General features: G+C 45.0%; 1 protein-coding gene across 1 annotated transcript in view; it reads left to right on the top strand.

The window, feature by feature from the left end:
* The window catches only part of LOC126456184 (insulin-like growth factor-binding protein complex acid labile subunit), a 225,371-nt gene that overhangs the window by 42,726 nt on the left and 154,742 nt on the right, over nt 1–27,903 (top strand). The window lies entirely within an intron of this gene.

Raw genomic sequence — 27,903 nt, 5'->3', positions numbered from 1 at the left:
GGTATTTGCTTATACAACTTTACACATCGGTACCATATTTCTCTGAAACATAAATTACACAGCTATCTGATCATTTAACTGAGAGATAAACTTTTTTTTACTACATCAGTGACACATGTTTACGCAATTACACAGTTGGGTAACTTCACACTTATGAAACTGTATTTTGTCTGTACTTTGTAAACTGTTCATATTTTTTCGGACCCATTGTGATGCTATGAGAGCTTTGAATGATGTATTTGGTATGAGATCATGATTTTTAAAGTACGTTTGAGGTAGATGACACTATTGAAATGAGCAGAGAATTTTTTTAGGTTTTTAAATTATTGGAGGAAGCTACGACGATTTTGAGAGTTGACTGAGGTGTTATGATGTTATTATTACGACGACAATGTATCTTATGCTGTTGAGATATGTTTATGATCAATAAGATGATGCTACCGTATATGAGGAATAAGAAGTATGTTGGAAACCAAGAATCGTACTTTAAGAGTTATGAAATGTGTGTAAATGTGTGAATGTATCACAATGCCGGCGAAAATTTTTTTGGACACTTACATTTATAGAATTTACTTTCTACAGATTTGCAACGCTAATTCTTGACCTGTGAAATATTTTTATGTGAGACTGTCACTGTAGCGGAAACTGCTGTTGTAAATATTTCCGTAAGAAAGTTAAGTGACCACCTGCACGTAATGCGTCGCGGGCACCCACCTGGGCGACAGCCGCCCGAAAAAAAGCCATTAGCCTTTCAGTGGCACAGGTAGAAAAAAAAGGGGAGGCCATTATACTCGCTATTGACATTTCCTTGTTGAAAGCATACTGTGGAGCTCGTAATTTATGATATTTACTGAAATGCCTAATGAAATGACGAGAAATATTTTTACATCTGCACACCTGATTATGACAAGCGTCTTTCTATGAGAGTTGAGAGCTACTGACTTACGAAATGCCGCATAGCTATTGAATGATGTTTTTATGCTTTGGTTTGCGTAATTGCTTATTTCATTTGATATCTGTTTTCCAGCTGTGTTACAGCATTAGATTTATAAAATAAACTTAGATGCATTTGCTAATGTGAACACTTTCTGTCAACAGATCTATTAAATAATTATTTTATGATCCACATTCTTTAAAAAAGGAGCACTTGGGAACGAAAGAACAATAAGAAGGAACTAGTAAGAGTAACACATAATTTTCTTTTCAAGTACATGGTAATATTTCTTTTTACAATCAGTTGTTGTGGTGCACCACTTTAATTACATAGATATTAAGATGTGAATATACATTTCCCTTATCTGCATTGTTGTTTTTACTGTAATATTTTTTCTGCTTGAGCTATGTCATGTTTAGGTATAAGTTACTGCTGTTTGCCAGGCGTAGTGCTACTGAATTTGCCTTTGTGTTACTCTGCTAAGCCAATTTTACTACTCATTTATTTTTCTTGTTGCTGCACATTGGTTCATATTAGTTGTAATGTTGCATTGCTTGGTAATTTAGATTTACTGTAGCTTGCTTTGCAATTTTCCATTTTTTTGGTCATTGTTGTTTGTGTTACTTATTTTGTGCTGCTGCGTTGCCTCGTTCCTTAGTTTAGCATCTGAGCTCAGTAGATTTAAGTTAGCTTAAGAGGGGGTAGACTATATGAGAAACTGACTATGGAGAATAGGTAAAGAATGCATTGCGAAGTTATATAAAAAAGATTTGGGCCCAAATGAGTATTGTACAATCAGAAATAATTATTTTGAAAGAAATATGAACAGAATACAGAAAGCATGCTTAGATAGAATTTTTTTGGTGGAAACAAAGGATGAAATAAGAGGAAAGATATATGAAGTTTGGGTTGGACTGCAGTACCACATGTTACACTGAAAACGAACCCTATCCTTTCCTGTTGGTGTTATCCCACTATGTGATTGTGTACCCTTGTGTATTTGTTTTCTTCCTGTCTCTGTGTAATTTCATAGAATTTTTTTCTTCTTTTAATATTAAGCTACATTCACTATGATGAGGAATACTGTTATCCTCGAATATAATTGGCATTAATAATATGTTATTTACTTTGTACAGATGTTAGATATTATTAATTCTGTTCTGTTTAATGCTCATGTGTGAAGTTGATGTTTCGAAAGTTACTCTGATCTTTTATGTATGTACTCATGTCATAATTCCTGTAACATTGATGTATATGTTTATTTCTATTCTTTTGTAAAGCCCCTATTATCTACAAATGTTATCTGTATTATTATGTTTTAATGATGTTTTCTGTATCTTTGTAATTGTATTCTCATGTTATAAAATTGTACTTGACACCAGTTCATCAAATTAAGTAACTTGTGAGTTACATTTCACTGCACACGTTTCTGTTGGTCATAGTATATGGAAAATATGTGAGAAATGGGGACTGTTAGTGTTTGCACGTATGTTAATAACTCAGCAAGGGACTGGATAACAGCATTGCTGGTTCTAAGGACAATTTCAAAAACTTTGTGAGTGCACAAGTGGTGGTTTATGGACTTGCTATATTATCCGCAAGACTCTTAAATGGTGATTGTGCACCTGCACAGTCACAACAGATGGCTGCTGGCTATCTCTACAAGGACTACAGTGGGTCTGCATCTTTGATGACCCACCAGTACCATTATCTCTACAAGGACTACAGTGGGTCTACATCTTTGATGATCCATCAATACCATTATTTCTACAAGGACTGCAGTGGGTCTGCACCTCTGGTGGCCCACCAATACCGTAATCTCTACCAGGACTACAGTGGGTCTGCTCTGTGATGACCTACCTACAAATACTCTTCAAAATTTCGACTGACTCTGCTGTGGGTTTGCTCTGTTGTGGCCCATTCCCTGTATGTATGTCAAGAGTCAGCACTGTCGTTCCGTTGGAAGGACAACACTACTTCTTCAAGATTGCATGGAAATCCACTACTTCTGTGTGCATTTTCCTTTACTGCTCAGACTTTGAGAAAAACACTGCAATTTTACTGTGACGAATGATGAGGACTGTCTTTGTGGACTGTGAGAAAATTTGAGCTTGTGACCAACATCGTATCAATAAGTGTGTGCATTTGATTTCTTTGTTATTGTAATTATGAAAATTTTTTTCAAATCTGTATTGGCCACTGCCCAAGCCAATTTGTAAAATTTTTTTGTGGGGAGCATGGGGGCTATGTAAGTAGGCTGTTTAGGTTTTTGTAGGCTGTTTAGGTTTTTTTATTGGTAACGCCACCTCTGTATGAAAATCACTGGCTGTGCTGTGTGCAGTCTGTGGCTGCTTTGCATTGTTGTAATACTCGCCATTGTAGTGTTAGGCAGCTGGCTGTGAACAGCGCGTAGCGTTGCGCAGTTGGAGGTGAGCCGCCAGCAGTGGTGGATGTGGGGAGAGAGATGGCGGAGTTTTGAAATTTGTCATGAACTGCTATATTTATATATGATGATATCAAGGTAAATACATTGTTTGTTCTCTATTAATATCTTTCATTTGCTAACTATCCCTATCAGTAGTTAGTGCCTTCCATAGTTTGAATCTTTTATTTAGCTGGCAGTAGTGGCGCTCGCTGTATTGCAGTAGCTTGAGCAGCGAAGATTTTTGTGAGGTAAGTGATTTGTGAAAGGTATAGTTTAATGTTAGTCAGGGCCATTCTTTTGTAGGGAATTTTGAGAGTCAGATTGCGTTGCGCTAACAAAATATTGTGTGTCAGTTTAAGCACAGTCATGTATAATTGTTCAAAGGGGACGTTTCACCATTATTGATCGGAACACAACCCACATGTCACCCATGAACGTGGCTTTCAGGCATGCTTTGGCATAAACCTGTAGGCTGGAATCGCGGGCGGAATGCTTCTGGACCCTTACCTATCGACGGATAAGTTGAATACGCCCCCGTATCCTAGGTTTCTTTGCAGTACTGTGCCCCTACGCGTTAGAAAACATTCTACTTTGTGTTCGGCGGAAGCTATGGTTTCAGCATGACGGTGCACTGCCACACATTGCGGTGAACGTTCATAGCTATTTAAATGAAGCGTTTCCAGGGAAGTGGATTGGTAATGTCGGTTCAATTTTCTAGCCTTCACGTTCCCCGGACATTAATCCAATAGGTTTTTTGTTTGTGAGGACACTTAAAGGAACAAGTTTATAGTACTCCACTCGTGCAAGCCGGGGGTTCGGCAGTGGTGGATGCAGGTGTGTTGCGTAGAGTCTAACAAAGTATGATCCAGTGAATGGCGAAGATTTTGCAGATGCAGGGTGGTCGCTTCGAACATAAGTGAACGATGCTCGTACGTGTACGTACCGGATCTGCAAAGATAATACTGGATATCAAACGTACAAACGTACGCATAAAGTGCGATCTAGCGTAGCCTTTCTGTTTTGTTGTTCGTATCTCATTGGGTACGGCCGGCATTACTGTATCCTCTATTATTTTCTGTCGGCTTCATTTGTTTCATGGACGAAACAAAGTGGTCCTTTACGTCTGTAAGAAGTTTGTTATACGCTATGTGATCAAAAGTATTCGGACACCAGGCTGAAAATGACTTAAAGGTTCGTGGCACCCTCCATAGGTAATGCTGGAATTCAGTGTGATGTGGGCCCACCCTTAGCCTTGATGACAGCTTCCATTCTCGCAGGCATACGTTCAACCAGCTCGTGGAAGGTTTCTTGGGGAATGTCAGCACATTCTTCACGGAGTGCTGCAATGGGGAAAGGTATCGATGTCGGTCGGTGAGACCTGGCGCGAATTTGGCGTTCCAAAACTTCACAAAGGTGTTCCTTAGGATTCAGGTCAGGAACCAGTGCAGGTCAGTCCATTACAGGGATGTTATTGCCGTGTAACCACTCCGCCACAGGCCGTGCATTATGAACAGGTGCTCGATCGTGTTCAAAGATGCAATCGCCATCCCCGAATTGCTCTTCAACAGTGGGAAGCACGTCAATGTAGGCCTTTGCTGTGATAGTGTCACGCAAAACAACAAGCGGTGCAAGCCGCCGACATTAAAAACACGACCACACCATGACACCATCGCCTCCGAATTTTACTGTTGACACTGTACACGCTGGCAGATGACGTTCAACGGGCATTCACCACACCCACACCCTGCCATCGGATCGTCACATTGTGTACCGTGATTCGTCACTCCACACAACGTTTTTCCACTGTTAAATCGTCCAATGTTTATGCTCCTTACACCAAGCGAGGCGTCGTTTGGCATTTACCGGCGTGATGTGTGGCTTATGAGCAGCCGCTCGACCATGAAATACAAGTTTTCTCACCTCACGCCTAACTGTCACAGTACTTGCGGTGGATCCTGATGCAGTTTGGAATTCCTGTGTGAAGGTCTGGAGAGATGTCTACCTATTACACATTACGACCCTCTTCCACTGTCAGTCAACAGACGAGGTCGGCCTGTACGCTTTTGAGCTGTACGTGACCCTTCACGTTTCCACTTCACTATCACGTCGGAAACAGTGGACCTCGGGATGTTTAGGAGTGTGTAAATCTCACGTACAGGCGTATGACACAAGTGACACCCGATCACTTGACCACATTCGAAGTCCGTGAGTTCTCTGGAGCGCCCCATTCTGCTCTCTCGCGATGTCTACTGAGGTCGCTGATATGGAGTATCTGGCAGCACAATGTACCTAGTATGAAAAACATGTTTTTGAGGGTGTCCGGACACTTTCGATCACATAGTGAATCTAACTGCTTTCATGGAAAGATTTCGAGATCCGACTACTGGAACCTAATGACATCACACACATCCATGCCCGAGGCAGGATTCGAACCTGCGACCGTAGCGGTCGCTCGGTTCCAGACTGTAGCGCCTAGAACCGCTCGGCCACTCCGGCCGGCAACAGGAATTCAGTTCAAAGTCAGTGGTAAGTTACACTATGCGGACAATGAACGACAACCTAGAGAGAGTACAGTATCGGTTCAGCTCACTAGATGGAAGGATGACTGTGGCTATACTCGAGTCGCTGTAACAAGATCCCTGACTTTTACAGTGGGCTGAGCGCAACAACTTCGCTCGCCAACTGCAACCAATCACGTTATACGATTTTGTAAACGTTTCTACAGAAAGGCCACAGTGCTGCTGGAGCGCTATTTACTGCTATTGCTTTCGTTTGCAGTCGTTGTCACTGTAGATGAAAGCTTGTAGCAGCCTTGCCAGCTGTCGGGATCAACTTACGCCAACTCGACTGTGGACAGTTGCAAGTATTGGGGGACAGCCTCAACGACACAAGAACAGAAGCAGCAACGCTGCAAGTAGCGGTGTAGCACACCATACGCGGGCATCTCACTTCTGCACCGATGCCTCAACAACATTTATTAGCTGGATTACGACAGGCGCAAAAGGAATTTGCACCAGAACTGCGGGGAATGGAGAACCCAAAGGCAAGACAAAAGAACAACTTCAGAACAGTGGCAGATTGGTAAATGGTACAGTTTCGCCATATAGCTACCGTCTCCTGTACAATCACACTCAAGCTACCACACCCTGCATTGTATTGGCCGGAAAAACCGTTGTATGTGCTAGCAGCGCAAAACCTGAGTTCCTGATCAACACCTTGAATCCCGACCTATTACATTCATTGGATTGGACTTACAGCACGCCGAGAGGAAGAATTTCTGCGGAACGAATGTTCCAGTATATCCAGCAATACCGAGATAAATAACGTTATGACACAATATTGAACATTACTAATAACAGTTGGTAAAATAAACAGCCAACCAGTTGTAGGAAGTTTATTTTTTAAAACTTGGCCTAGGTTTTGATACTCCTATGAGTGTCATATTGTTCCATTAGTTACATACAAACATTATACGTCGAGCTCGATGTTTGCCTCAGTTCCTTAGCCATACCTATCTCACTTTTACAGTTTAAATGGACAATTTAGTTATATTTACTGCATATGACTTGAGCTGGTTAGCTTATGACTCATTTGTCATATTTTTGCAAGTGGTTGGATTTTTATTTTACCTATTCAAAATTATAACACCATGGCTATAAATATTACAACTACCAGTGTTGCCATGGTTCTATTAGCAGTTTGTGTGCTCTCCTTTTGCTGTAAACGTAAAACTGCATATCCCCTTAGTTACTAGTACATAAAATACCTGTAGAGTGGCTTACTAGTGTAAATAAGGAACAGAAACTGAAACGTAATTAAATTGTGTATCTATATTAGCAAATAAGAAGTAAACGAAGACAGAATAGGATTAACTGGAGGTGTTCGATGGCCCAACATAGAAAATACATTATTTTGTAAAATGAAGAAATCGCACAACAATTACTGAATCAACAAACTGTTTCATACCGCGCCTGCATTATGGGTGTTGTGCGTCCTCAACACTGACAAGTATTTACTATTACATAATTTTCCTGTTAGTGTATCTGGTGGGGTGGAATAGGGGAACAGTTTTTATGGAATTTGTGTAACTCCATATGCATGGCCTTTCCTTTCCAGTCTTTACTGTATCTTACATGTTTTACGATTCTGGTGACTTTGTGTCCATTCATGATGTTGGTTTTTTTCAGATGTTTCTGTCCCCTTTTACTCTTTTGACACAGAACGTTTTTTTCCATAACGATGGGGTGAGTATGATATCAGATGACTGTGATTCTATTTGTAAGTAACTTCCTGTTCTCTCCTTTCTTTTGTTTTTTATCGTGTATTATCTGACATGTTTCTGAAACACTTCAGGATCCCCACCCATTGTCTTGTAACACAATATTTTCATTGTTAGAATTTACACCAGATCGTCGGACCTTGTGTTCCGAAACTAGTCATGTATGCAATAAAAGGTAGTTGTTTCCTCATTTTACAAAATGGATTTGTACCTCTGCGGCTGCCCCGCAAGAAGAAGTCTTTGTGCCTAGAAAATAGTGTCATAGGAGTAAGAAACAAGAGAAGAAGCTTATGGTTCAGCTCTCATGAGCATCCAAATACGAGGGTAATCCCAGAAGTAAGGTCTCCTATTTTTTTATAAGTACTTAGACTAGTTTGTTTTTCTATAATGGTTTACATCAGTTTACAGCTTGAACATTTAGCTATTTTCCGAAAAAATCACAATTTCTGTCGATAAATTTTTGTAGATGCTGTGGCAGTTTTTGTATGCTTATGTCATACCAGCTCGCCGCCATGCTGTTCAGAAACTTATGAACCTCTTCATTCACCTCTTCGTCGGAGCTGAATCGCTTTCCGTTCAAATGTTCTTTTAACTTTGGCAACAGCTGATAGTCGCTGGGCGCCAAGTCATGACTTTAGGATGGGTGGGTGATTTATGCTCCACTGAAACTGTTGCAGGAGAGCAACGGTTTGCCGAGCGATGTGTGGGCGAGCGTTGTCATGGAGAATGTATATGCCCTTGTTCAACATTCCTCTTCTCCGGTTCTGTATTGCCCATTTGAGTACCTGTCAGCGTTAATTGTGGTCCCAGTGGGCATAAAGCCGACCAACAATACCCCTTTCCGTTCCCAAAAAACGGTTGTCCTGACTTTACCGGCAGGCTGTGTTTGTTTTAATTTCCGCGGCTTTGGTGAAGGATGCCGCCACTGGCGTGATTGTTGCTTGGTCTAGATGTAAAGTTGTATGCCCATGTTTCGTCATCCGTGACAACTGAGTCCAGAAAGTTGTTCTGTTCGGCTGCAAGGCGGTGAAGAAATTCGCGGGAAGCATCAACTCGTTGCCGCATGTGGTCCTCAGTCAGCACTCGTGGCACCCATCTCGCGCACACCTTCTGGTAGTTCAATGTTTCCGTTAAAATTTTGTGAGCAGTGCTTTGGGAAACCTCAGGAACCAACGTGCAGAGATCATGCAGCGTGATGCGACGATCTTCACGCATGCTTTGCTCAACCTTCAACACTGTCTCCTCAGAAACTGACTGTCTCCCGCTCCTTTGTTCGCCGTGAATTTCGGTCCGATCAGCTGCAAACTCTCTACACCACTTACGAACATTTTTGACATCCATGCACGAGTCACCATACACTTCCGTCAATTGGCGATGGATTTCAATCGGCGCAGTGCCCTTTGCGTTCAAAAACCGAATAATTGCGCGCAATTCGCACTTGGCGGTAACATCAAACGAGAGCTCCGTAATCAACGGCTGCCAAGCCAAGACTGAGAGCCTCAGCGCGGCGTGCGCATGTTTACACAAAGCGCGTGAAGCACTCTTCATAACAGTGTGACCAACTGCCACACAAACAGAGTTCTGTACTTATAAAAAAATAGGAGACCTTACTTTTGGGATTACCCTCGTAATAAACCTGTAGAGTGTATAGTTGTCAATGTAAAAATATGTGTAATGAGATTGGTTCAGAAATAGCCTGAATATTGCGCTGCAGACCATATAGTGTCATCATCGCCAAGGGATAAGGTCATTGCCTGCGAGAGAAAGCTAGAAACACTCGAGCTACTAGGCCCTTCTTCTATTCAGTTGCAGTGAGTCAGATCCGAGGCAGGACCTGTGATGTGCTGACTACCGTCTGGCAGATGATTACTACCTCGAGACAGCTGCCATCCAGGCCTGCTGGACTTGGCCATTGTGAGCTGCTGTCCTGTCCTCCGCTGATGTGAAAACTTTGAGTCTGCTATCACTTTCTCACTGGGGGGAAAACTAATAGTGTATGGCGGACTGTCGTTCTTCCGAGAATTCACATTAGCTGCTGCAGCCCTCTGCCTCGCATCTGTAGATGAAGATGAGCTAATTGAGGTGAAAATAGAGTTGCTGACGGCAGCAAAACTCAGCAGTTCCTGTAGGGTTCGAAGCCGTCCTTTTTGCAACTACTCTTGTTTCGCCGCGTTATCTCGCTGCAAGTGGCACACCAATCCTTGTAGACGCGTTAGACATTATGCGTTGTTGCCGGCCGGTGTGGCCGTGCGGTTCTAGACGCTTCAGTCTGGCACCACGTGACCGCTACGGTTGCAGGTTCGAATCCTGCCTCGGGCATGGATGTGTGTGATGTCCTTAGGTTAGTTACTTCTAAGTTCTAGGGGACTGATAACCACAGATGTTAAGTCCCATAGTGCTCAGAGCCATTTGAACCATTATCCGTTGGCACACTAAGAAATCGGGCAATTTCATTCGCTTTTATGGTCATGGACACGTCCAGACACTATAGCTCGCTTCTGCCACTCTGTGACGTCTCCATGTTGACTTACACCCGACTTGCACAAAATCACACCACTTCACTGCCATGGTTACACCAGCGGTGGATTGTCACGTGACCGCGTAGAACCACCTCTGCGTCATTTGTAGTGTTCCAGAGTGAAAAATATGCTGTTGTAAGAGGATGACAATTTTTTTCCCCTGGAGAGTTTAGTTAAGAGGGCACACTGAAAATTAACCACTTATCGATCACTTTGTAGTGATATGCAGTATATGGAGGTAGCTGGTGGTGATGGGTGCAGCAATTCCCCATCCCCATCAGTGTCTGTTTCTCTGGGGCGGGGAATCGGCCCAGGACAAGGGCAGAAGCCACTTGTGTGGCTGCTGGGGACGGGAGTAGAGTCGGTGATGCCGTGCCGGTGAGAGCCGCGTCCGTGGGAAGCGGCAGGGGCGCTGCGCGCCGCTATTCGCCACAGGCCGCTGCCGCCGCCGCACCGCGCCGGGCCGGAAGAGGAGAGCCCGCCGCGTGACGGACGGCCCGGAAGCGGCGGCCTGGCACCTGCCCCGGGGCACGCCGCAACTCGCCCAGCCCGCACCCTGTCCGCAGGGGCTCCACCAACAATCAATACCTCTCAGGCAAAATGAAAACTAGTTACCACTTTGTTACGTGGCTTCAGATACAGTTTTCTGTAATAAGTTGGTGTGGCTACTTCACGCAGCAAGTACCGGGTGATCAAAAAGTCAGTATAAATTTGAAAACTTAATAAACCACGGAATAATGTAGATAGAGAGGTAAAAATTGACACACATGTTCGGAACGACATGGGGTTTCATTAGAACAAAAAAAAAACAACAAATTTCACAAAATGTCCGACAGATGGCGGTGGACAGCAAAATGTCAGTGACTGCGCATGACAATCGCGTATAAAAGGAGCTGTAATGAGAGACAGAATCAGATGCGCCAGCAGTCGCAGCATGTTGACGTTACCTGAAAAGGCGCTTTTAGTAAAGCTTTACTATCAGAATGGGGAATGTGCTAGTCCAGCGTTACGATCCTATCGCCATAGGAAGGGGATTCGAACGGGTGAAGGTCCGTTGACAAATGCAGCTGTGGCGAGAATGATTTCGGAGTTCGAAGCCACGGGTTGTTTAGACGATAGACCCCGTAGTGGCCGACCGAGCACAAGGCGCAATGCTGCTGAGACAGTTCAGAAAGAAATGGAGACTGTAGCGGGTTCGTCTATACACGGGGACGTCAGCGCTCGTGCAGTCGCACGTCGCACCGGCATTCCATACACTAATGTTTGGTTGGCATTTAGGCGTACCTTCCGATGCTATCCGTACAAGCTCCATCGGCATAATGAACTGTTACCTGGCGATTTAGTGAAGCGGAGGGCATTTGCGGTGCGGGCGTTTCAAAAGATGGCGGAAGATTACGATTGGTTGAGTAACGTGTTGTGGACTGACGAAGCTCATTTCACGCTCCAAGCGTCTGTCAACGCCCACAACTGCAGAATTTGGGCTACCGAAAATCCTAGAACTGTTGTGGAAACTCCATTGCATGACGAGAAAATCACGGTATGGGTTGGATTTACCACATCTACCGTTATCGGACCTTTTTTCTTCGAGGAAATGAGTGATTCTGGTTTTGTAACAGCTATCGTGACGGGTGAGAGGTACGCCGATATGTTACAGAGTCGCATCATCCCCAGCCGGGCTGATAAACACCTGCTGGAACGTTCGATGTTTATGCAGGATGGCGCTCCACCCCATATTGCTAGACGCGTTAAAGATCTCTTGCACGCGTCGTTTGGTGATGATCGTGTGCTCAGCCGCCACTTTCGTCATGCTTGGCCTCCCAAGTCCCCAGACATCAGTCCCTGCGATTATTGGCTTTGGGGTCACCTGAAGTCGCAAGTGTATCGTGATCGACCGACATCTCTAGGGATGCTGAAAGACAACATCCGACTCCAATGCCTCACCATAACTCCGGACATGCTTTACAGTGCTGTTCACAACATTATTCCTCGACTACAGCTATTGTTGAGGAATGATGGTGGACATATTGAGCATTTCCTGTAAAGAACACAATCTTTGCTTTGTCTCACTTTGTTATGCTAATTATTGCTACTCTGATCAGATGAAGCGCCATCTGTCGGACATTTTTTGAACTTTTGTATTTTTTTGGTTCTAATAAAACCCCATGTCGTTCCAAGCAAGTGTGTCAATCTGTACCTCACTATGTACATTATTCCGTGATTTATTCAGTTTTCAAATTTATACTGACTTTCTGTTCACCCGGTATATAAGCATTCAAATCCCTATATATAAAAGGCCATGTCCTGATTGACTGACTGATTCACTCACTCACTGACTCATCCTCGCTCAGCTCAAACCGCTAAGCATAGAAACTTGTAATTTCTAGATGGCTGTGATCTGATACTGTAGGCGTCGTTTAAGAAGGAAGTTTTCAAAATTCCATCCCTGAGGGTATGAAACAGGAGTGAAAGGGTTTATGAAAAAATATTGCTATTAAGGCAATTTTGAAGCTACACCTACGAATATTGGTTTTTGGTGTCTCAGTCCGAAATAAAGAAATACACGTTTTAGCATTTTTGTGAAATAGAGAGTGAAAACTTTTTTAAAAAAGTAAATCATTATTGAAGGACTACTAAAGTATTTTTAAAGCTAAATCTATGAAAATTGGTATTTGACTTCTCAGCTACAAACAGAAAAATATGTGTTTTTGAAAATTCAACCTATAAAGGATGAAATAGGGGATGAAATGAAATGTCGTGTGGCTAGGCCCACCCAGCGGGTTGACGGGTCGCCTGGTGCAAGTCTTTTGAGTTGATGCCACTTCGGCGTCTTGCGCGTCGATGGGGATGAGATGATGATGATTAGGAAAACACAACACCCAGCGCCTGAGCGGAGAAAATCTCCGCCCCAGGCAGGAATCGAACGCGGAGCCCTTGGCACGATACGCCGTTGCGCTGACCACTCAGCTATCGGGGCGGACAGCGGGTTAAATATTTTATAAGATGTATCATTATGAATGTAGTTTTAAAGCTAAATCTATGAAATTTTGAATTTGGCTTCTCAGTTAAAAATTAAAAATACACGTTTTAATGTTTTTGGGAATTCGACCCCTGTGAGAGTGAAATAGGGTATGAATGTTTTTATGGAAATATTTCTTTACACAACCATCTTTGAAGCTAAATATATAAAAAACTGTATTCTCCTTCTATTTTAGAATTAAAAAAAATAAGCATTTTACTGTTCTTGGAAATTCAACCCCTACTGGTGTGAACTAGGAATTGAAATGTTTATGAAAATACACTCCTGGAAATTGAAATAAGAACACCGTGAATTCATTGTCCCAGGAAGGGGAAACTTTATTGACACATTCCTGGGGTCAGATACATCACATGATCACACTGACAGAACCACAGGCACATGGACACAGGCAACAGAGCATGCACAATGTCGGAACTAGTACAGTGTATATCCACCTTTCGCAGCAATGCAGGCTGCTATTCTCCCATGGAGACGATCGTAGAGATGCTGGATGTAGTCCTGTGGAACGGCTTGCCATGTCATTTCCACCTGCCGCCTCAGTTGGACCAGCGTTCGTGCTGGACGTGCAAACCGCGTGAGACGACGCTTCATCCAGTCCCAAACATGCTCAATGGGGGACAGATCCGGAGATCTTGCTGGCCAGGGTAGTTGACTTACACCTTCTAGAGCACGTTGGGTGGCACGGGATACATGCGGACGTGCATTGTCCTGTTGGAACAGCAAGTTCCCTTGCCGGTCTAGGAATGGTAGAACGATGGGTTCGATGACGGTTTGGATGTACCGTGCACTATTCAGTGTCCCCTCGACGATCACCAGTGGTGTACGGCCAGTGTAGGAGATCGCTCCCCACACCATGATGCCGGGTGTTGGCCCTGTGTGCCTCGATCGTATGCAGTCCTGATTGTGGCGTTCACCTGCACGGCGCCAAACACGCATACGACCATCATTGGCACCAAGGCAGAAGCGACTCTCATCGCTGAAGACGACACGTCTCCATTCGTCCCTCCATTCACGCCTGTCGCGACACCACTGGAGGCGGGCTGCACGATGTTGGGGCGTGAGCGGAAGACGGCCTAACGGTGTGCGGGACCGTAGCCCAGTTTCATGGAGACGGTTGCGAATGGTCCTCGCCGATACCCCAGGAGCAACAGTGTCCCTAATTTGCTGGGAAGTGGCGGTGCGGTCCCCTACGGCACTGCGTAGGATCCTACGGTCTTGGCGTGCATCCGTGCGTCGCTGCGGTCCGGTCCCAGGTCGACGGGCACGTGCACCTTCCGCCGACCACTGGCGACAACATCGATGTACTGTGGAGACCTCACGCCCCACGTGTTGAGCAATTCGGCGGTACGTCCACCCGGCCTCCCGCATGCCCACTATACGCCCTCGCTCAAAGTCCGTCTACTGCACATACGGTTCACGTCCACGCTGTCGCGGCATGCTACCAGTGTTAAAGACTGTGATGGAGCTCCGTATGCCACGGCAAACTGGCTGACACTGACGGCGGCGGTGCACAAATGCTGCGCAGCTAGCGCCATTCGACGGCCAACACCGCGGTTCCTGGTGTGTCCGCTGTGCCGTGCGTGTGATCATTGCTTGTACAGCCCTCTCGCAGTGTCCGGAGCAAGTATGGTGGGTCTGACACACCGGTGTCAATGTGTTCTTTTTTCCATTTCCAGGAGTGTATTTCGTTGTAAAAACCTTTTTAAAGCTAAAGCTTTGAAAACTGAAGTTTGGCTTCTCGGCTACAAAGGGGAAAAACGTGTTTCACTGTTTTTGGAAATTCAGCCCCAAAGGGAGTCAAATAGGGTATGCAAATTTTTAAGAAAATATTTCGATACCGGTACTTTTTAAAGCGAAATTTATGGAAGCTATTATTTAACTTCTCGGTTAAAAATAAAGAAATATGGGTTAGGGAATAAAGTTTCTATTGAAATACCTCCACAAGAACGCAAAAGACATGACTAACAAAACCTCAGGCTTCTGCTACCAGAATCGCTTTTTGGTCAGAAGTGCGTTCGGAAAAGACCATGATTCTATAAGTTCAGAAATTTTTGCAGTTTGTGAAGAGCATAAAAATTCGATTAAAGGATAAGAAAAAAAAATCTGTGCGGACTATACAGCCTATCTGATGGTGATGCCACTGAGAAGTGGAAGCGCAATGGGACAGTCCAGGAAAACACCCATTGCTGACGGACAGCATTGCACAGGATGACCGTAAAAAACCGCGTGAAATCAACAGACAGATTCATTCGTTAGTTCAGCTAGCACAGTGACTGTGCGTAGGGAGTCAAAAAGAACGGAGTACAATGGTCGAAGAGCTCCTCATAATCTGTAGTTAATGCTACGCGATGCTTGAGGTTGTGTAAAGAGCGACGCCATTGAGCAGTGCATGACTGGAAACGAATGATTTTGAGTGAGAAGTCGCGCTGTGGCCTGTGGCAGTCCGATGGCAGGGTTTGGGTTACCTGCCATCATCTGTAGTGCCAACCGTAAAATACAGAGGAGATGGTGTGACAGTAAGGGGTTATTTTTTGTGGACAGGGTGTAGTCCCCTTATTGCGCCAAAGATAACGATAATTGCGAAAGGGTAGCAACACGTATTACAACATTGCGTCCTGCATACAGTAGACGAATAATTCGGAGAAGATGATGCACCTTGTCGTAAAACAGCATCTGTGAGGCAGTGCTTTGAGGACAATAAAATTCCTGAAATGGACTCGCCTGCTCAGAGTCCCGATCTGAACACAACTGGACACCTTCGGAATGATTTAGAATGTAGACTTCGCTACAGACCTCAGGGCCCATCACTACCTTCTATATTTCCCTCTCTTGAGGAAGAATGGGCTGCCCTTCCTCTACAGACGATCAGACACCTCACTGAAAGTGCCCCCAGCAGAGTTCAAGCCATCATAAAGGCAAAGGATGGACATACCCAGTATTAATGTTCACTAGTAAGTGTCCGGATACTTTTGATCAGATAGTGTATGTGATGCTTATATATTCGAAACCGTTCACACCATAAGCTTCACATGTATACAATGTTACTTAGTTAATCGTCTGTCCTTTTGCAAAAATATGACGGTAGAAAACACAGATTTTGTCAATACATCCTATGTGATCAAAAGTATCCGGACACCCCCAGGAACATACGTTTTTCATATTAGGTGTATTGTGCTGGCACCTACATGCAGGTACTCCATATCATTGCCCTCAGTAGTCATTAGACATCGTGAGAGAGCTGAGTGGGGAGCTCGGCGGAACTGACGGACTGCGAACGTGGTCAGGTGATTGGGTGTCACTTGTGTCATACGTCTATACGCGAGATTTCCACACTCCTAAACATTCCTAGGTCCACTGTTTCCAACGTGATAGTGAAGTGGACACGTGAAGGGACACTTACAGCACAAAAGCATACAGGCCGACCTCGTCTGTTGACTGACAGATACCACCGACAGTTGAAGAGGGTCGTAATGTGTAATAGGCAGACATCTATCCAGATCATCGCACAGGAAATCCAAACTGCGTCAGGATCCACAGCAAGTACTTTGAAAGTTAGTCGGGAGGTGAGAAATTTTGTATTTCATAGTCGAGCGGCTGCTCATAAGCCACACATCACGCCGGTAAATGCCAAACGACACCTCGCTTGGTGTAAGGAGCGTAAACATTGGACGATTTAACAGTGGAAAAACGTTGTGTGGAGTGTCGAATCGCGGTACACAATGTGGCGATCCGATGGTAGGGTGTGGGGATAGCGAATTCCCAGTGAACGTCATCTGCCAGCGTGTGTAGTGCCAACAGTAAAATTCGGAGGCGATGGTGTTATGGCGTGGTCGTGTTTTCCATGGAAGGGGCTTGAACCCCTTGTTGTTTTGCGTGACACTATCACAGTACAGGCCTACATTGACGTTTTAAGCACCTTCTTCTGTTGAAGAGCAATTCGGGGATGCTGATTGCATCTTTCAACACGATCGAGGACCTGTTCATAATGCGCGGTCTGCGGCGGAGTGGTTACACGACAATGACGTCCCTGTAATGGACTGACCTACACAGAGCCCTGACGTGAATCCTATAGAAAACCGGATGTTTTGGAACGCCGAATTCGTGGCAGGCCTCAACGACCGACATCGATACCTCTCGTCAGTGCAGCACTCTGTGAAGAATGGGCTGCAGTTCGCTAAGAAACCTTCCAGCACCTGATTGAATGTATGCCTGCGAAAGTGGAAGTTGTCATCAGGGCTAATGGTGGGCCAACACCACATTGAATTCCAGTATTACCGATGGAGGGCGCCACGAGCTGTAAGTCATTTTCAGCCAGGTGTCCCTATACTTCTGCTCACATAGTATAAGAACACTGTTGTAGAGAAATGATGATTTTCGTATTGAAGCAATACAGGCGTTGACTCTGGATTTGATTCACGTAAGGGGGGGGGGGGGTAACCCACAGATTTTTCACTGTCTGCCCATTCCCTTAAATACGAGTATAATGTGACGTCACCTCCAAAATAAAAATATATAAGATGTTTAAAATGCAGCTGTCGTAATACTTTGTTTGGATTATTGGTTAGTGCAGTACTTTAGCTGTGCAGGGAAATCATGACTCTCTGATGACACCTCTCTCCTCTCCGGGCCTTTCTCTTGCATCCACGCCGGAAGCAACAGACGTGAAGAATATTAGATAAAAGATATTTTAATCCGAGCAGCGACTACCTGGGCGCAGGTGGTTGTGATCCAGAAAAACTGATAATTCTGGCAGCACTTCGTTTAGACTTAATAGTACAGCACTGGTAACTGATCGAAATTCTGCCAATATCTGCTCCTCTAGATCTCAATCTCAGAGTTTGAACATAATAGCTCAGTTGTTATCAGCTACATTGCAGTATCAGTAGAAGTAATTTCACGATTTTCACAATTAATAGTTGCAGCAGCTGACCATATAAAGTAACCTCATAAGAGTTAAGATCTACACAGGACTCACAAGTCCTCAGATGGACAAAAGGGAAGGAAAAATTAGATAAATAAACGAAAAGAGTAAAAGGATAAAAAGCAAGAAGCTTCATCAAAGAAGCCAAACAAACATTAAATGATTGAAACCAATACCAAAACTGAAGAGAGAAGACAGGCAAAGAAGCTAACCTGGAAGCAACTGTTTAACTCCGATTTTGACGGATAACTACTGTGTCAAAACGAATTTGAAAATTTCGGTTTAGGAGAAAGGGAAGGGCTTTCTTTTTACCGTGAAGAGTCTGAAGTAGACGTAGAAGTTTTGCTTCATTGCATAATTTGAGAATATAGGCTTGCCAAACTTGTAACGGATAGGATAGTGGCGTGGGTACTAATGTGACTCATCTAATTGGAAACAAACAGGATAAGCTATTTTTTCCTACGGTGCACTGCATAATTGGCATTTTATCAACGACGATGTTACAAAACCGTTTGTATGAATTTCTGGTTGCACAATTGGTTTCTCCCACCATCCTTACATCTTCCTGGGACTCATGCTCGATAGGAAACACTCTTGGTCCTCCCATGTGTGTTACCTGTCAGCCCCCTGAACGAGGTTCCCCAACGTCCTACGTGTCCTCAATGGTACTCCCTGGAGTGCAGATCGAACACCCTCCTCCGTTTGTACTGGTCCCTCGTCCGTTCGAAACTAGACGATGGGTGCTGTGTTTATACGTCTGCCCGTCCGTCCCTCTTAGGCCGCCCCAACACTATCCACCATCGTGGCATCCGTTTGGCCACTGGCGCCTTTTACACTAGCCCGGTTGAGAGTCTGTATGCCGAAGCTGTCCTACCGCCGTGATTTTCTCCTCAGCAGGTATGCATGCCGTTTGTCTGCCATGCGTGGCCACCCGTCCTATGCCTCGTTCTTCGACGACTCCTTTGATCGCCAGTATGGGGCGCGTCCCTCTTCTCTGTTATCTCCTGAAGCCCGCTTTCGGTATTTGGTCCGGCGGCGTAACTTCACACTACCTGCAACTTTCCCGGTGGGTGTGAACCCTTCATCACTTTGGCTTCGTGCGGCGGCCCGTGTTCACTTTGGCTTTCACTCGATTCCTAAGGACACTACTCCGGCCTCGCTTTATCGCCTTCATTTTCACGACCTTCGCATGGAACTTAGCAATAATATCTCTGTGTACACTGATGGTTCTCGGACTGACCGTGGTGTCGGGTGTGCCTTTGTCATTGGCGCCTCCGTTTTTCGGTATCGGCTTCCGGCACAGTGCTCAGTATTTACAGCAGACTTCTTCTCCCTGTATCAGGCCACGGAGTGCATCCGGTGACAGAGGCTTTTCAACTGTGCCCTCTGCTCAGACTCTCTCAGCACCCTTCAAAGTCTCTGGGCGCTGAACACCGCCCATCCCTTAGTGCTACGGGCCCAGGAAAACTGTCACTTGTTCACTCTTGATGGAGCCACTGTGTTGCTTATGTGGGTTCCCGGTCATGTCGGTCTGCTAGGAAAGGAGGCCGCTGACGCTGCTGCCAAGGTTGCAGTCCTCGTACCTCAGCCCACTAGTTCTTATATTCCCTCCTATGATCTCTGTGTTGTCATCTGTCAGGAGGTGGTGTCGCTTTGGTATCTCCACTGGTCCTCTATTCATTGGAATAAGCTCCAGGTTATTAAGACTCTCCCAGTGGCTTTGACGACCACTCGGCCTTCCCGCCGCGAGGAGGTAATTTTAACTAGGTTGCGTATTGGGCACTGCTTTTTCAGCCATCGTCATTTGTTTAGTGGCGCTCCCCCACCACATTGTACACATTACGCCCAAGTGTTAACTGTTCGCCATTTCCTGACGGAATGTCCATTTTTTAACTGTTTATGATCCCGCCTGGGTTTTCCGTTTCAGTTATTGGCTGTTTTAGCAAACGACGCGCGATCCGTCGACCGCGTTTAACTTTTTATACGTCGTAGCAATATGGCGAAGGCCATTTAAATTTTAGTTCTGGACGTCCGTTTCTTTATGGTGTATTTTAGAGACCTTTCTCCAAGTCCCTGTTTTTAGCTGTCTTCCTTTAGGTCGATTGGGATTGACGCGTAGTCGTTTTTAACTCCTCTCTGTCTTCGTGTTCTGACATGGGCGCATATGACCCTAGCTGCTTTTGCGCTCTAAAACTAAACGAAAAACAAACATTATCAGAGTGAAGTCCTCGAACGTATTCAGGACTGTATGGAGGATAATAGAGGACAGTGAAACCAAGGCGTCAGATCGTTGCTGATGTCGCAGCGCTCGTGTGTGGTCCGGCATTGTCATGCTTTAGTATATCGTACAGGTCGGTGTAGGTTGAGCTCATTTGCCGTTTGCTGAGTGACGTGTCTGAGATTTGGCTAGAATTCAAAAAATTCTTTCAATCTTTACGCAAAAATCACGGCGTCTGTTCGTGTGCAGTAACAGAGCTCATATGTCCATTGGATTTCAGAGGTCAAGGAATTATTATTATTATTATTATTATTATTCTTAAAAAAGTACTTTGAAGATGAAGCTGTAGATTCCTCCCGTGTTTCCAAAACGTATCTGTCCGCTTGGTTTACGCGAATTATATAAGTATTTGAACTTCGAACTTAGTTATCACTGAAATGCAATGCCAACGTACCTTTTTTCCTTTAAATAAACTTCAGTTGTGTTGTCTACGATTTAAAACTCTTCTTTCTACATGTATTTTAACATCAAATTTTCAGAAATTGAAAATTACTACACGCTTGCCGTTAACAATACAAGATTACTTTTTCTGCATATGTATAATACATCCGTCTTTTCTGACATCTCAAACAGAAGTGGTTTATTTTCTATGTTTATTCAGCGACTCGTAGCTGCACGGTACACTCACGCGCGACACCGCTTATTAGCGTTCACACTCGTAGTAAAATGTAACCGTTTTCTTGCACAATTTTTATCACAAAACAACACTTTCGGTTTGCGACCTGTCTTTTTCTCTCCCACGGTACGCAAGTTCCCCTTCACAGGCAGACTCATGATACACTACTGTGCTGAAGTAAAGAGTGCTCCATGTGTGGACGAGCTCTTCGAATTCGTGCTTTCACTTTTCTGAGTGTTTGTCGCGCTCCGATATAAGTACCTTACACACCACCATTTTGCATGCTACAATTGCGAGTCCTCTAGCGGTAGAGAGTTGCAACTTGCTCAGCGAAGCGGGATAGTCGACGGAGTGATATGCATGGAATGTGCTACCTCCACCGATGTTGACAACAGAATAAAAAAATCGGAGGCATTACTTTTCAGCACGCCCTCGTATTTATTTTATCTTTCGGTGTGAACGGGCTGTAGGCTTTTTAGGCCCTCATCAGCCAACTTAAGACTGAAGCGTCAGTTCACACAGCATCGTACAAAGATTGTGATTTCGATATGTATGTTACCATTTTACGACTATCCATACGAAAAACGGAAATTGCACTGCGTCAGTATTGTATGGATAATGTAGACTTACTGTTCTGCCCTAAGTTGTCTGATGATGGTCTAGGAAGACGAAAGGCAGATCACAAGGAAATAAAAAAAAAATATTATTGTGGAACATTAGTACTGTGTTCAAATGGCTCTGAGCACTATGGGACTTAACTTCTAAGGTCATCAGTCCCCTAGAACTTAGAACTACTTAAACCTAACTAACCTAAGGACATCACACACATCCATGCCCGAGGCAGGATTCGAACCTGCGACCGTAGCGGCCACGCCATTAGTACTGTGTATTTCGGTTTTTAATGCATCTATGTGCCTCAAAGTATCGACGGAATATTCATAAATGTAATCTCTGTATTCTATCGGGTGGTTATAATTAAAGTGCAGCTATTCATGGAGGTCCAGTGTGAGCTGTAATTACCGCAAGGCAGCGTCTTTCTAACATTCACAGTGCCAGATATGCACCTGGTGGCCAAAATTGGAACTAATTTTTCCAGCGTAATTCTGTTCCGAATTAACGCGGTAGAATATCTACCAAGTTTCGCAGCCATACCATAATTACAGCCCGCACTCGATCTCTGTGAGTAGGTACATTTTAATTACAACCCCCCTCCCCAATATATTGCTAGTTACATTTAGATTCAACAGCGTTTGTTGACAGTTGACAGGTTACGTTCAGCAGTTTCTTTTGGTTTACGATTGCTTTATGCACCAAAGTTTCTGACGAAATTGTTGTGGCTGCAAAGAGCAAACTCGGTAGGCGTGTCTGTTGTTTCCGTTCACACTTCCGCGTCCGCAGCGGTCAGGTTCGCCAGACCGTGACGCTGCCCGTAATGTGAGAAGGGCGGGCAAGTAGCTGAAACAAAACACAAGCGCCGCACCGCGAACCTGCCGGACACCGCGGCTCGCTTCCAGCTTCCGTTCTCACAGAGATCTGTGTGCTCAGGGGCGTGCTAGCGACAGCGCCGGGGTTTCGGGCGCCGCGGGCGTCGAGCGCTCAGCGTTGCATGCAGGCCCACCCTAGTAGACGTGCAGCGACGCTGCTCCGTTTTAGCGAAACACGAACGGGTATGTAACACCCTACCACAGATACGTTACATCCTGCATTTTTTTTCTCGTCTTTAAGATGTACAGATTCAGTTTCACGTTTTCTCTATGTGTATACAGGGTGTTACAAAAAGGTACGGCCAAACTTTCAGGAAACATTCCTCACACACAAAGAAAGAAAATGTTATGTGGACATGTGTCCGGAAACGCTTAATTTCCATGTTAGAGCTCACTTTAGTTTCGTCAGTATGTACTTCCACCTACGCTCGATGGAGCACGTTATCATGATTTCATACGGGATACTCTACCTGTGCTGCTAGAACATGTGCCTTTACAAGTACGACACAACATGTGGTTCATGCACGATGGAGCTCCTGCACATTTCAGTCGAAGTGTTCGTACTCTTCTCAACAACAGATGCGGTGACCGATGGGTTGGTAGAGGCGGACCAATTCCATGGCCTCCACGCTCTCCTGACCTCAACCCTCTCGACTTTCATTTATGGGGGCATTTGAAAGCTCTTGTCTACGCAACCCCGGTACCAAATGTAGATACTCTTCGTGCTCGTATTGTGGACTGCTGTGATACAATACGCCATTTTCCAGGGCTGCATCAGCGCATCAGGGATTCCATGCGACGGAGGGTGGATGTATGTATCCTCGCTAACGGAGGACATTTTGAACATTTCCTGTAACAAAGTGTTTGAAGTCACACTTGTACGGTCAGTTGCTGTGTGTTTCCATTCCATGATTAATGTGATTTGAAGAGAAGTAATAAAATGAGCTCTAACATGGAAAGTAAGCGTTTCTGGACACATGTCCACATAACATATTTTCTTTCTTTGTATGTGAGGAATGTTTCCTGAAAGTTTGGCCGTATCTTTTTGTAACACCCTGTATACCGTGTGTCCCTGCCATGAGTTCAAATGGTTCAAATGGCTCTGAGCACTATGGGACTTAACATCTGAGGACATCAGTCCCCTAGAACTTAGAACTACTTAACCCTAACTAACCTAAGGACATGACATACATCCATGCCCGAGGCAGGATTCGAACCTGCGACCGTAGCGGTCGCGCAGTTCCAGACTGAAGCGCCTAGAACCGCTCGGCCACTGCGGCCCCTGCCAAGAGTCGTAAGACACATTTTCACTGGTGTTTCGACAAATATTTGCGATATCGTTTTTGAATTGCGTAGCTGGAGCCAACCTAAACAATTACTGCTCGGCGCTTTTTTCATGTGAAGCCTTTGTTTGTTTTCGATTACAGACAAAGGTCTATTTTGTCTAAAACTGACTTGGTGAGGCCGTGGCTGTGTACAATTAACGTAGGTTGATTCTTAGAATGAAGAAGACAGCAACCAGCCACTGTTAATACTGCTATCTACTCTACTGGCCATTAAAATTGCTACACCAAGAAGAAATGCAGATGATAAACGGGTATTCATTGGACAAATATATTATACTAGAACTGACATGTGATAACATTTTCACGCAATTTGGGTGCATAGATCCTGAGAAATCAGTAACCAGAACAACCACCTCTGGCCCTAATAACGGCCTTGATACGCCTGGGCATTGAGTCAAACATAGCTTGGAAGGCGTGTACAGGCACAGCTACCTATGCAGCTTCAACACGATACCACAGTTCATCAAGAATAGTGACTGGCGTATTGTGACGGGCCAGTTGTTCGACCACCATTGACCAGACGTTTTCAGTTGGTGAGACATCTGGAGAATGTGCTGGCCAGGGCAGCTGTAGAACATTTTCTGCATCCAGAAAGGCCCGTACAGGCCTGTAACATGCGGTCGGGCATTATCTTGCTGAAATGTAGGGTTATGCAGGTTCAAAAATGGCTCTGTGCTCTATGGGACTCAACTGCTGTGGTCATCAGTCCCCTAGAACTTAGAACTACTTAAACCTAACTAACCTAAGGACATCACACACACCCGTGCCCGAGGCAGGATTCGAACCTGCGACCGTAGCAGCAGCGCGGCTCCGGACTGGAGCGCCTAGAACCGCACGACCACCGCGGCCGGCGGGTTACGCAGGGATCGAATGAAGGGTAGAGCCACGGGTCGTAACACATCTGAAATGTAACGACCACTGTTTAAAGTGCCGTCAATGTGAACAAGAGGTGACCGAGAGGTGTAACCAATGGCGCCGGCCGACGTGGCCGAGCGGTTCTAGGCGCTGTAGTCTGGAACCGCGCGATCACTACGGTCGCAGGTTCGAATCCTGCCTCGGGCATGGATGTGTTTTGTTTCCTTAGGTTAGTTAGGTTTAAGTAGTTCTAAGTTCTAGGGGACAGATGACCTCAGATGTTAAGTCCCATAGTGCTCAGAGCCATTTGAATCATTTGTAACCAATGGCACCCCATACCGTCATGCCGGGTGATACGCCAGTATGGTGATGACGAATACACTATTCCAATGTGCGTTCACCGCGATGTCGCCAAACACGGATGCGACCATCATGATGGTGTAAACAGAACCTGGATTCATCCGAAAAAATGACGTTTTGCCATTTGTGCACCCAGGTTCGTCGTTGAGTACACCACCGCAGGCGCTCCTGTCTGTGATGCAGCGTCAAGGGTAACCGCAGCCATGGACTCCGAGCTGATAGTGCATGCTGCTGCAAACGTCATCGAACTGTTCGTGCAGATGGTTGTTGTCTTGCAAACGTCCCCATCTGTTGACTCAGGGATCGAGACGTGGCTGCACGATCTGCTACAACAATGCGGATAAGATGCCTCTCATCTCGACTGCTAGTGATACGAGGCCGTTGAGATCCAGTACGGCGTTCCGTATGACCATCCTGAACCCACAGATTCCATATTCTGCTAACAGTCTTTGGATCTCGACCAACGCGAGCAGCAATGTCGCGATACGATAAACCGCAATCGCGATAGTCTACAATCCGACCTTTATCGAAGTCGGAAACGTGATGGTACGCATTTCTCCTCCTAACACGAGTCATCACAACAACGTTTCACCAGGCAACGCTGGTCAACTGCTGTTTGTGTATGATAAATCGGTTGGCAACTTTCCTCATGTCAGCACGTTGTAGGTGTCGCCACTGGCGCCGTCCTAGAGTGAATGCTCTGAAAAGATAATCATTTGCATATCACAGCATCTTCTTCCTGTCGGTTAAATTTCGCGTCTGTAGCACGTCATCTTCGTGGTGTAGCAATTTTAATGGCCAGTAGTGTATTTAAGTAAATAGCGCCGTAACCGGGCAAATACTTTTTGGTGTGTGTGTATGCGCTGCTTTGCACAATATGGTGATATGCAAATCATACAAGTGCTGCAAAAATTTGGAATATTTCAAAAATACAATTCTGCAACTTCGCAACAAAATTGCGCGGAATTTTCGGTGGCACCAACACACCAAGAATATTTCGCTACAGTGGAAGAATAAAAATCGAAAACTGACGATTATGTAAAGTGCATCTTGTAAGTCTTGTGAACAGCCGTCTGATGATGAACTTGTTAGTTCGGAACCGGTTACGGCGCTATTGCTTAAATATACAGCAGTATTAATAATGGCTGGTTGCTGTCTTCTTCTTTGTAAGAATGAGCCTACATTAACAAACAAAATTACCTGCAAGTTTCTCAGGAGAGCTTCTGTGAAGTTTGGAAGCTAGGAGAGGAGGTACTGGCGCAGGGGTCCCGAGTCGTCCTTGGGAAGCTTAGGTGATAGAGCACTTGCCCGCGAAAGACAAAGATTCCGAGTTACAGTCTCAGTCTGGCACACAATTTTAGCCTCACAGGAAGTTTCAAAATTATCTTTAAATCGAAATTTTACATGCCGCTTCGATTTTTTTTTGCTTTTGTTTTTTGGCGCTCCCAACTTAGTTAAGTCCTATATTCCTTTATTTATAAGTATTAACGGGACAGTGAAACACGAAAAATAAGCAGCAATCCAGGAGCGACTCAGTAACACCGCGTGCTTGGCGTAGCAGTCAGCGCGGGCCAGGGTAGTGCTGTAGCTGGTGGAGTACTCGTTTTTCTTAGAATCTTACTGTCCGACAACCCGACGCTTTCCGTCGACATTGGGCGTCACATGAAAGACTTTTAGGGGAGACTCTCAGTATATATTTATAAAACCATTGCATGTATGTATGTACAAGGGTTTGACAAAAATATGGAAACATCGCGAGAAATGAATGCTTGAACGTGCATGCTGGAACATAAAAGCAGGTTGCGTTGTTGTGTTTGATCACGAACGACACGAGTGCAATGTCCTTAATACGTTACAAGTGTCAGTCGTGGGCCAGTAGTTGTGTGAGTGCTGTATGTGCTGTGGGCAAATAGTTGCTGCCCGCATAGGAGGAGCTTGCTTAACCAAGTTAGCCGGAGTGTTTTGTGTTTCAAGAGGCACCATATCGAAGATTTATATCACATACAGGGAAAACGGAGAAAACATCATCCGCTAAGTCACAACGCGGACAAAAGTATGTGTTACGTGATCGTCACAGATGGTCATTAAAGAGGAATGTGACGATAAATAGGACAGCTGCTGCAAAAGTCACTGCAGAACTGAATGTCGCACTCGCGGACGCCGTCAGGACCAAAATGACACTTGGTGCCGAACCAGTGGAGCAGTGAAAGAAAATCGTTTGGTCGGATGTATCTTAAACTGTTCCCAACTTTCGTGCCAGTTTATGTTCCGCCAGTCAAACCTCGCGGTAAATCAATGATGATTTGGGCAGCCATATCTTGGTATTCGTTGAGCCCCATGGCTACTTTACAAGTTCGCATTATTGTCAGGGTTTGTGTGTCCATTTTTTCTGATCAGGTTCATCCCATGGCACAATGTTTGTTCCCCAACGGTGATGCTGTGTTCCAAGACTACAGGCCCCCACCACCCTGTTCACACAGCTCGCATTGTCCAAGAGTGCTTTTGTGAGTACGAGAATGAATTTTCGAATCTCCGCTGGTCACCATCACCACAGTCACCAAATTTTCTTGATGCAATAATTTACTAACAGCCGTATGTATTGTTCAAATGGCTCTGAGCACTATGGGACTTAACATCTGGAGTTATCAGTCCCTTATAACTTAGAACTACTTAAACCTAACTAACCTAAGGACATCACACACATCCATGCCCGACGCAAGATTCGAACCTGCGACCGCAGCGGTCGCGCAGTTCCAGACTGTAGCGCCTAGAACCGCTCGGCCACCCCGGATGGCGCCCTATGTATTGTAGAAATTTATTTTATTTTATGAACTTCTATGTGCTACCAG

The sequence above is a fragment of the Schistocerca serialis genome, chromosome 2, assembly GCF_023864345.2.
Source record: "Schistocerca serialis cubense isolate TAMUIC-IGC-003099 chromosome 2, iqSchSeri2.2, whole genome shotgun sequence".
In the NCBI taxonomy this organism is placed as follows: Eukaryota; Metazoa; Arthropoda; class Insecta; order Orthoptera; family Acrididae; genus Schistocerca; species Schistocerca serialis.
The sequence above is the reverse complement of the archived record's forward strand: the minus strand, read 5'-3'. Positions and strand labels throughout refer to the sequence as shown.